Source organism: Mirounga leonina, unplaced genomic scaffold, assembly GCF_011800145.1.
Source record: "Mirounga leonina isolate KUSES-001 unplaced genomic scaffold, KU_Mleo_1.0 Mir_120081, whole genome shotgun sequence".
NCBI lineage: Eukaryota > Metazoa > Chordata > Mammalia > Carnivora > Phocidae > Mirounga > Mirounga leonina.
In genome coordinates this window covers 3,192-12,058 of record NW_023270288.1, presented here as the reverse complement: position 1 = coordinate 12,058, position 8,867 = coordinate 3,192, and the positions used below count along the sequence as shown (strand labels likewise).

Sequence of the window (8,867 nt, the reverse complement as noted above, 5' to 3'; positions counted from 1 at the left end):
AGCTTACTGTTTAGAAAACAAAAGAAATAAGCCTATGTTCTCCAAATGGAATAAAGTTATATTTTCCCTCCTCCCAACTACTTATAAGGATAGTAACAATCCTTTTAATTTTAAAACGCATGTTAATTTCAGGAACATTTCAAAAAATTGATTTGGTGACAATGTCTCAACAAAAAGCCTTTCCATTTATATTTCAAAAGCTTCAAATAGTGTCAATAAACTGGCTAGTACAAAAAAAAAAAAAAGAAATACACTGGACTTTTAAAGGCCTTTTGGATTGCATTTAGTAGTAAGCAGGCTGCTGGTGTATATTGGGAGAGGTCAAAAGGCGCTGGGGAAGGGGAAAAGGAGCTCACTTTCCATTCTTGTGTGCATGCAACAAGCAGCAAAACAGCAAAGTCACTCCAGTTAGCTGGTACTCAGCTGTGCTTTCTTCCAGAAGAAGATCCATTTAATAAATTTTGAAGATTTGGGATATTTGAACCCAGGGAAGGATTTGAGTTTCCCTGCTGAGAATCCCCATTGACAGGACTCTCATTACCTTTCAAAATATCAGTACACTTCCAATTGTCCATATAATTAGCTTTCCACAATCTTACACAGCCATCATCTCCTGAAGATGCTAGCACTGTTCCTGTTATATTCCAACACACTCGCCAGACCTGGGAATTATGATTATCAAACTGAGCCACTATATGGATTTCAAATTTTGTGGGCCCACCAGAAGAAGTAAGTTCTTTCCTCACAGGCTTTAATGTAAAAATCCTCACATTTTTGGTTGCTATGGTTAGAATATGGAAAGATCTTCCTAAGTTTGGAGCAAAGGCAATGTCATGTACAGGATTTGTGACTGTCATGAGAGTTTCAGCTTTTGCATGTTTCCTGGTATTTTCATTATATTCGAAAATCTGAACCTTGGCCATTGTATTTGGACTACTGTCATCACTTCCTACAGCTATCATGGGGGAATGAGCACGAGAACTTGAAGGGTTCCAAGAAATACAACTACAGCTTAACTTACAGAAAATCTCATGCTGCAGAGACCACTGGCTGAGATTCATAACATCTGGCACCTCATATATTCTTACTATACCATCTGCCGAACAGGTTGCTAACAAAGATCCATGTGCTTAGGAGCAAATTTCACATCGGTAACGGATGCTCTGCCATCCACTAGAGTTGTCCTCTTAACCCAATGACTCTGTCCTCAAAGTTTATCATTTGATTCTCCTACTATTTCTTCCCACACAGCAGCTGTTCGGTCAAAAGAACAAGAAGCCAAAACCTGTCCAAATTCAGGATGGGTCCATGTCACATGCCACACAGGTCCACTATGTGTCTTCCAGCTAGCGGTACAATGACAATCCCCACTTTCACTTTTATCCCAGACCTTGACGCTCTGGTCCCTGGAGCAGGTCACCCATGGAAGTCTAAAGAGACATCATGGATGAGATCTTTATGGTCCACTGCGATGTGGCGCACCACTAACATGGCTTCCATCTGGCTGCGCCTCCTCTGTCTGCCCCTCCCACCACCGAAGAGGGTGGCCCCGAGGTGGGGGGACCACAGCCCACCAGGACCCTGCAACCAACAGGGCGCGCACCGCGCATGAGGTCCATGCACAACCCGCGCTGCCTGTTTGCTAATGTTTTGTTGATGACTTTTGCATCTGTATTCATTAGGGATATTGACATGTAGGATTTATCAATTTTGTTTATCTTTCTTGGTTTCACTGATCTTTTCTTTGTTTTGTTTGGTTTTAGTCTCTATCATTCACTTGTGTTATAATCTTTATTATTTTCTTTTTTAAAGATTTTATTTATTCATTTGAGAGAGAAAGAGGGAGGGAGAGAGTGCACAAGCAGGGGGAGAGGTAAAGGTAGAGGGAGAAGCAGACTCCCCATTGAGCTGGGAGCCCGATGTGGGGCTCTATCCCAGGACATGGAGATCATGACCTGAGCCAAAGGCAGATGTTTAACCATCTGAGCCGTCTAGGCACCCCAATATTTATTATTTTCTTCCTTCTACTCATCTTGCGAATTTTTTTTTTTTTTTTAGTTCCTTTAGGTATAACGTTAGATTGCTCATTTGATTATTTTGTTATTTTTTGAGGTAGGCCTGTATTGCTATATATTTCCCTTTTATGACATCTTTGGATACATTTTTTTAAGACTTTATTTATTTATTTGACAAAGAGAGACAAAGCGAGAGAAGGAACACAAGCAGGGGGAGTGGGGGAGGGAGAAGCAGATACAGAGCTCAATCCCAGGACCCTGGGACCAGGACCTGAGCCGAAGGCAGACACTTAACGACTGAGCGACCCAGGCGACCCCTTCTTAAAACTTCTATTACTGAATTTGAAAGATTTTTAACCATTGTACATTCCCTTCCTTCTAGGTTTTTTTTTTTTTTTTCTTGTTTGATTTCGTTGTTGACCCATTGGTTGTTTAGTAACATGTTGTTTAGCCTATACATGTTTGTTTTTCCAGGTTCGTTCTTGTGATCAATTTCTACATTTATACTGTTGTGGTTACAAATGATGCATGGTATATTTTCAATTTTTTTTCATTTATTGATACTTGTTTTGTGACCTAATATATGATCTATTCTGGAGAAAGTTTCATGCACATGTGAAAAGAATGTGCATTCTGTTGTTTTTGGATGGAAAGTTCTGTATGTATCCATTAAGTTTACCTGGTCTAAAGTGTCATTTAAAGATTGTTTCCTCATGGGCTATCTACCTGGATGATCTATCCATTGATATAAGTGGGGTGTTAAAGTCCCCTGCTTTTATTTTATTAACATTAATTTCTTCCTTTATGTCTGTTAATATTTGCTTTACATATTTAGGTGCTTCGATGTTGGGTGCATAAATATTTATAAATGTTATATTCTCTTATTGGATTCTTCTCTTTATTATTATGCAGTGGCCTTCTTTGTCTCTTGTTACAGTTTGTGTTTTAAAGTTCATTTTGTCTGATGTACGTATTGCTACCCTGGCTTTAGTTATTTTTTTGCTTACATTATAAGGTAATTCTTTTCATCTCTTCACTTTCTGTCTGTGTGTATCTTTTATTTTAATTTCATTTTATTATGTTATGTTAGTCACCATACAGTACATCATTAGTTTTTGATGTAATGTTCCATGATTCATTGTTTTCATATAACACCCAGTGCTTGATGCAATATGTGCTCTCCTTAATGCCCATCACCAGGCTCACCCATCCCCCCACACCCTCTCCCCTCTAAAACCCTCAGTTGCTTTCTCGAAGATCATAGTCTCCCATGGTTCATCTCCCACTTCATTTTTCCCTTCATTCTCCTAATGTCCTCTATGCTATTCCTTATGTTCCACAAATAAGTGAAACCATATGATAATTGACTTTCTCTGTTTGACTTATTTCACTTAGCATAATCTCCTCCAGTCCCATCCATGTTGATGTAAAAGTTGGGTATTCATCCTTTCTGATGGCTGAGTAATATTCCATTGTATATAAGGACCCCATCTTCTTTATCCATTGGTCTCTTGAGGGCATCTCAGCTCTTTCCACAGTTTGGTTATAGTTGGACATTGCTGCTATGAACATTGGGGTGCATATGGCCCTTCTTTTCACTACATCTGTGTCTTTGGGGTAAATACCAAGAAGTGCAAATGCTGGGTCATAGGGTACCTCTATTTTCAATTTTTGAGGCACCTCCACAGTTTTCCAAAGAGGCTATACCAACTTGTATTCCCACCAACAGTGTAAGAGGGTTCCCCTTTCTCCACAACCTCTCCAACATTTGTCGTTCTTTGCCAAGTAATTTTTGCCTTCTAACTGGTGTAAGGTGGTATCTCAATGTGGTTTTGATTTGATTTCCCTGATGGCTAACGATGGTAAACATTTATTCAGATGTCAATTAGCGATTTGTATGTCTTCTTTGGAGAAGTGTCTATTCATGTCTTCAACCATTTTTTGACTTGATTATTTGATTTTTGGGTGTTGAGTTTGAGAAGTTCTTTACAGATCTTGGATATCAGCCTTTTGTCTGTAGTGTCATTTGCAAATATCTTCTCCCATTCTGTGGGTTGCCTCTTTGTTTTGTTTACTATTTCCTTTGCTGTGCAGAAACTTTTTATCTTGATGAAGTCTCAAGAGTTCATTTTTGCTTCTGTTTCACTTGTCTTTGGAGATGTATCTTGAAATAAGGGGCTGTGGCCAATGTCAAAGAGGTTACTGCCTATGTTCTCCTCTAGGATTTTGATGGATTCCTGTCTCACATTCAGATCTTTCATCCATTTGAGTTTATCTTTGTGTATTGTGTTAGAGGATGTTCAAGTTTCATTCTTCTGTATATGGCTGCCCAATTTTCCCAGCACCATTTATTGAAGAGACTGTCTTTTTTCCATTGCATGTTTTTTCCTGCTTTGTCAAAGATTATTTGACCATAGAGTTGAAGGTCCATATCTGGGTTCTCTATTCTGTTCCATTGGTCTATATGTTTGTTTTTGTGCCAGGACCATGCTGTCTTGGTAATCACAGCTTTGTAATATAGCTTGAAATCAGGCAACGTGATGCCCCTAGTTTTGTTTTTCTTTTTCAACATTTCCTTGGTGATTTGGGGGTTTTTCTGATTCCATACAAATTTGAGGATTGTTTGCTCCAACACTTTGAAAAATGTCATTGGAGTTTTGATTGGGATGGCATTGAAGGTATAGATTGCTCTGGGTAGCATAGACATTTTAACAATGTTTATTCTTCCGATCCATGAGCATGGAATATTTTTCCATCTTTTTGTGTCTTCTTCAATTTCTTTCATGAGTGTTCTGTAGTTCCTAGACTACAGATCCTTTACCTCTTTGGATAGGTTTATTCCAAGGAATCTTATTATTTTTTGGTGCTATTGTAAATGGAATAGATTCACTAATTTCTCTTTCTACAGTTGCATTGTTAGTGTATAAGAAAGCAACTGATTTCTGTGCATTGATTTTGTATCCTGCCACATTACTGAATTGCTGGATGAGTTCTAGTAATTTGGGGGTGGAGTCTTTTGGGTCTTCCACATAAAGTATCATGTCGTCTGCGAAAAGAGAGAGTTTGACTTCTTCTTTGTCAGTTTGAATACCTTTTATTTCTTTTTGTTTTCTGATTGCTGTAGCTAGGACTTCTAGTACTATATTGAAAAATAGTGGCCATAGTGGGCATCCTTGTCATGTTCCTGATCTTAAAGGAAAGGTTCTCAGCTTTTCCCACTGAGGATGATACTTGCTGAGGGTTTTTCATATGTGGATTTTATGAACTTGAGGAATGTTCCCTCTATCCCTACACTTTGAAGAGTTTTAATCAGGAAAGGATGCCATATTTTGTCAATTGCTTTTTCTGCATCAATTGAGAGGACCATATGGTTCTTCTCTCTCTTCTTATTAATGTGCTCTATCACATTGATTGATTTGCGAATGTTGAACCACCCTTGCATCCCAGGGGTAAAGCCCACTTGGTTGTGGTGGATGATCCTTTTAATATACTGTTGGATCCTATTAGCTAGGGGTTTTTTGAGAATTTTGGAATCCATGTTCATCAGTGATATCGGTCTGAAATTCTCCTTCTTGATGGGGTCTTTGCCTGCTTTGGGGATTAAGGTAATGCTGGCCTCATAGAATAAGTCTGGAAACTTTCCCTGTGTTTCTATTTTTTGAAACAGCTTCAGTAGAATAGGTATTATTTCCTCTTTGAATGTTTGGTAGAATTCCCCAGGGAATCCATCAGGCCCTGGACTCTTGTTTTTTGGGAGGTTTTTGATCACTGCTTCAACCTCGTTACTGGTTATTGGTCTATTCAGGTTGTCAATTTCTTCCTGTTTCAGTCTTGGCAGCTTATAGGTTTCCAGGAAGGCCTCCATTTCATCCAGATTGCTTGATTTATTGGCATATAGTTGTTGATAATAATTTCTAATAATTATTTCTATTTCCGTGGTGTTAGTCATGATCTCTCCCATTTTGTTCATAATTTTATTAATTTGGGTCCTATCTCTTTTCTTCTGGATAAGTCTGGCCTGTGCTTTATCGATTTTCTTAATTTTTTCAAGGAACAAGCTTCTAGCTTTGTTGATGGGCTCTGTTTTATTTCTGGTTTCTAATTCATTTATTTCTGCTCTAGTCTTAATTATTTCTCTTCTAATGTGTGGCTTAGGCGTTGTTTGATGCTTTTTCTCCAGTTCTTTAAGGTGTAAATTTACACCTTTGTGTAAATCACCTTTGGTGATTACAGGATTATTCTATTTTTTTTGAGTGGGACTAGGATGGCTATGTATTTCCCCCTTAGGACTGCCTTTACAGTATCCCATAGGTTTTGGATCTATGTGTTTTTGTTCTCATTGGCTTCCATGAATTGTTTAAACTCTTCTTTGATTTCCTGGTTGACCCAAACATTCTTGACCAGAGTGGTCTTTAGTTTCCAAGTGCTTGAATTTCTTCCTCATTTTTTCTTGTGATTGGGTCCCAGTTTTAAAGCATTATAGTCTGAGAAAATGCAGGGAATAATCTCAGTCTTTTGGTATCAATTGAGACCTGATTTGTGACCCAGTATGTTGTCTGTTCTGGAGAAAGTTCTGTGTGTATTTAAGAAGAATGGGTATTCTGTTGTTTTAGGGTGGAATGTTCTATAAATATCCATGAGGTCCATCTGGTCCAGTGTATCATTCAAAGCTCTTGTTTCTTTGTTGATTTTCTGTTTAGATGATCTGTCTATTCCTGAGAGTGGAGTGGAGTATTGAGGTCTCCTACAATTAACGTATTATTATCAATATGACTCTTTATTTTGGTTAACAGTTCGCTTATGTAGATGGCTGCTCCCATGTTGGGGGCATAGATATTTACAATTGTTAGATCTTCTTGTTGTATAGACCCTTTAAGAATGATATAGTGTCCTTCTGTGTCTCTAACTACAGGCTTTAGAATAAAATCTGATTTGTCTAAGAATTGCTACCCCCGCTTTCTTTTGAGGTCCGTTGGCATGGAAGATGGATCTCCATCCCTTCACTTTCAGTCTGGATGTATCTTTAGGTTCAAAATGAGTCACTTGTAGACAGCATATGGATGGGTCCTGTCTTTTTATCCAATCTGCAACCCTGTGCCATTTTATGGGAGCATTTAAGCCATTCACATTGAGAGTGATTATTGAAAGATGTGAATTTGTTGTCATCATGTTGCCTATGAAGTGCTTGTTTCTATAGATTGTCTCTGTAAATTTCTGTTGTATATCACTCTTGGGGTCTTTCTCCTTTTATAGAACCCCCCTTAATATTTCTTGCAGGGCCAGCTTGGTGGTCACATATTCTTTCAGTTTCTGCCAGTCGTGCAAGCTCTGCATCTCTCCATCCATTCTAAATGACAGCCTTGCTGGATAAAGTATTCTTGGCTACATGTTCTCTTTGTTTAGTACGCTGAATATGTCTTGCCAGGCCTTTCTGGCTTGCCAGGTCTCTGTGGATAGTTCTGATGTTATTCTGATGTTCCTCTTTCTGTACATAAGGAATTTCTTCCCCCTAACTGCCTCTAAGATGGTTCCCTTGGTTCTAAGATTTGTGAGTTTTACTATCACTTGCCGGGGCATTGGTCTGTTTTCCTTGATCTTTGGAGGAGTCTTCTCTGTCTCTAGGACTCGAATGTTTGTTTCATTCCCCAGATTAGGGAAGTTCTCACCTACGATTTGCTCAAATATATCTTTTTGTCCTCCCTATCTCTCTCTCCACCCTGTCAGGGACCCCAATAATTCTGAAATTGGAATGTTTCATGGTGTCACTCATTTTTCTAATTCTGTTTTCATGGATTTTAAGCTGTTTCTCCCAGGCCTCCTCCTTCTCCTTTTTTTCTATCAATTTGTCTTCTAGATCACTAGTTTGTTCTTCTGCCTGATTTACCCTAGCTGTTAGACTATCTAGAGTAGATTGGATCTCATTGATAACATTTTTACATTCTGCCAGTTCAGCTTTCATTTCTGCCCTTAGAGACTCTATGTTACATTAATCAATTTCTCCATTGTATCTATTGTCTTCATAATTGTTACCCTGAAGTCCATTTCTGACATCTTGGTTATATCTACATCCATTTGTAAATTTATGTCAGAAGTCACAGTCTCTGTGTCTTTCTTATTTTAGGGTTTCCTCCTCCTAGTCATTCTGTTGAGGGGTGGTTGAGGGAATGTACAGAGTCCAAATTATTGACCACAACCCAAGCAAGTTGTACCTGTTTTATAGGGACCTTAGGGTTGTTGGCCTTTTTCTCCCTGTCTGTCTGCTGGGGGAGGGGCCTGCCATGCTGTTATTTAGGCAACCCTGTTTGGACAGAGTTGCCCTGCACCCTGTGGGGGAGACAGGCTCAGTGAAAACATGTTTTGGGGAACTTTTGTTCTCTGGCAGCTTTCCGCATCTCTTCCGTGAGACATAGCAGAAGAGAACATTTCCAGCCCTCTGCCTCAGAGCAGAGAGATTGTAGTCTGTTCTTCCGTGAGCTCTCCAGGCCACACTATCTCTGTTTCTGTGCTGCTAATAACTGCAGGGTCCTGGGTTGTGCACTCCTCAGAAGTGCTCCCAGTCCTTGCCTCCATGTAGGGCATGTCTCTGCCCTTTGTGCTTCTATAATGCCAGCTCACCCCAGCTCACAGGTGTAGCCCTGCTGCTCTGGGTTTCAGTCTGGCAGGGTGGTGTCCTAAAGTCCTTTCCCCACTGCTACTGGTCTGTGAGTTTGTGCCCCATCCCCAATGCAGGAGGCTTTCACACACCAGCAATGCAGGATCCCAATGGCTCCCTCCCCCTTCCATTTATCTTCAGATATCTGCCCTTGGAATCACAGCTTCCCGCTTCATACCTTGAAACCAACCCCCTGCGAT

At 39.6% G+C, this 8,867-nt stretch overlaps 1 pseudogene across 1 annotated transcript; it reads right to left on the bottom strand.

Moving 5' to 3' along the window:
* Positions 1-351: 351 nt before the first annotated feature.
* On the bottom strand, positions 352-1,491 carry LOC118007378 (annotated as a pseudogene). Its single transcript, XR_004678399.1, has one exon. The product of XR_004678399.1 is annotated as a nucleoporin SEH1-like (transcript).
* Positions 1,492-8,867: the final 7,376 nt, after the last annotated feature.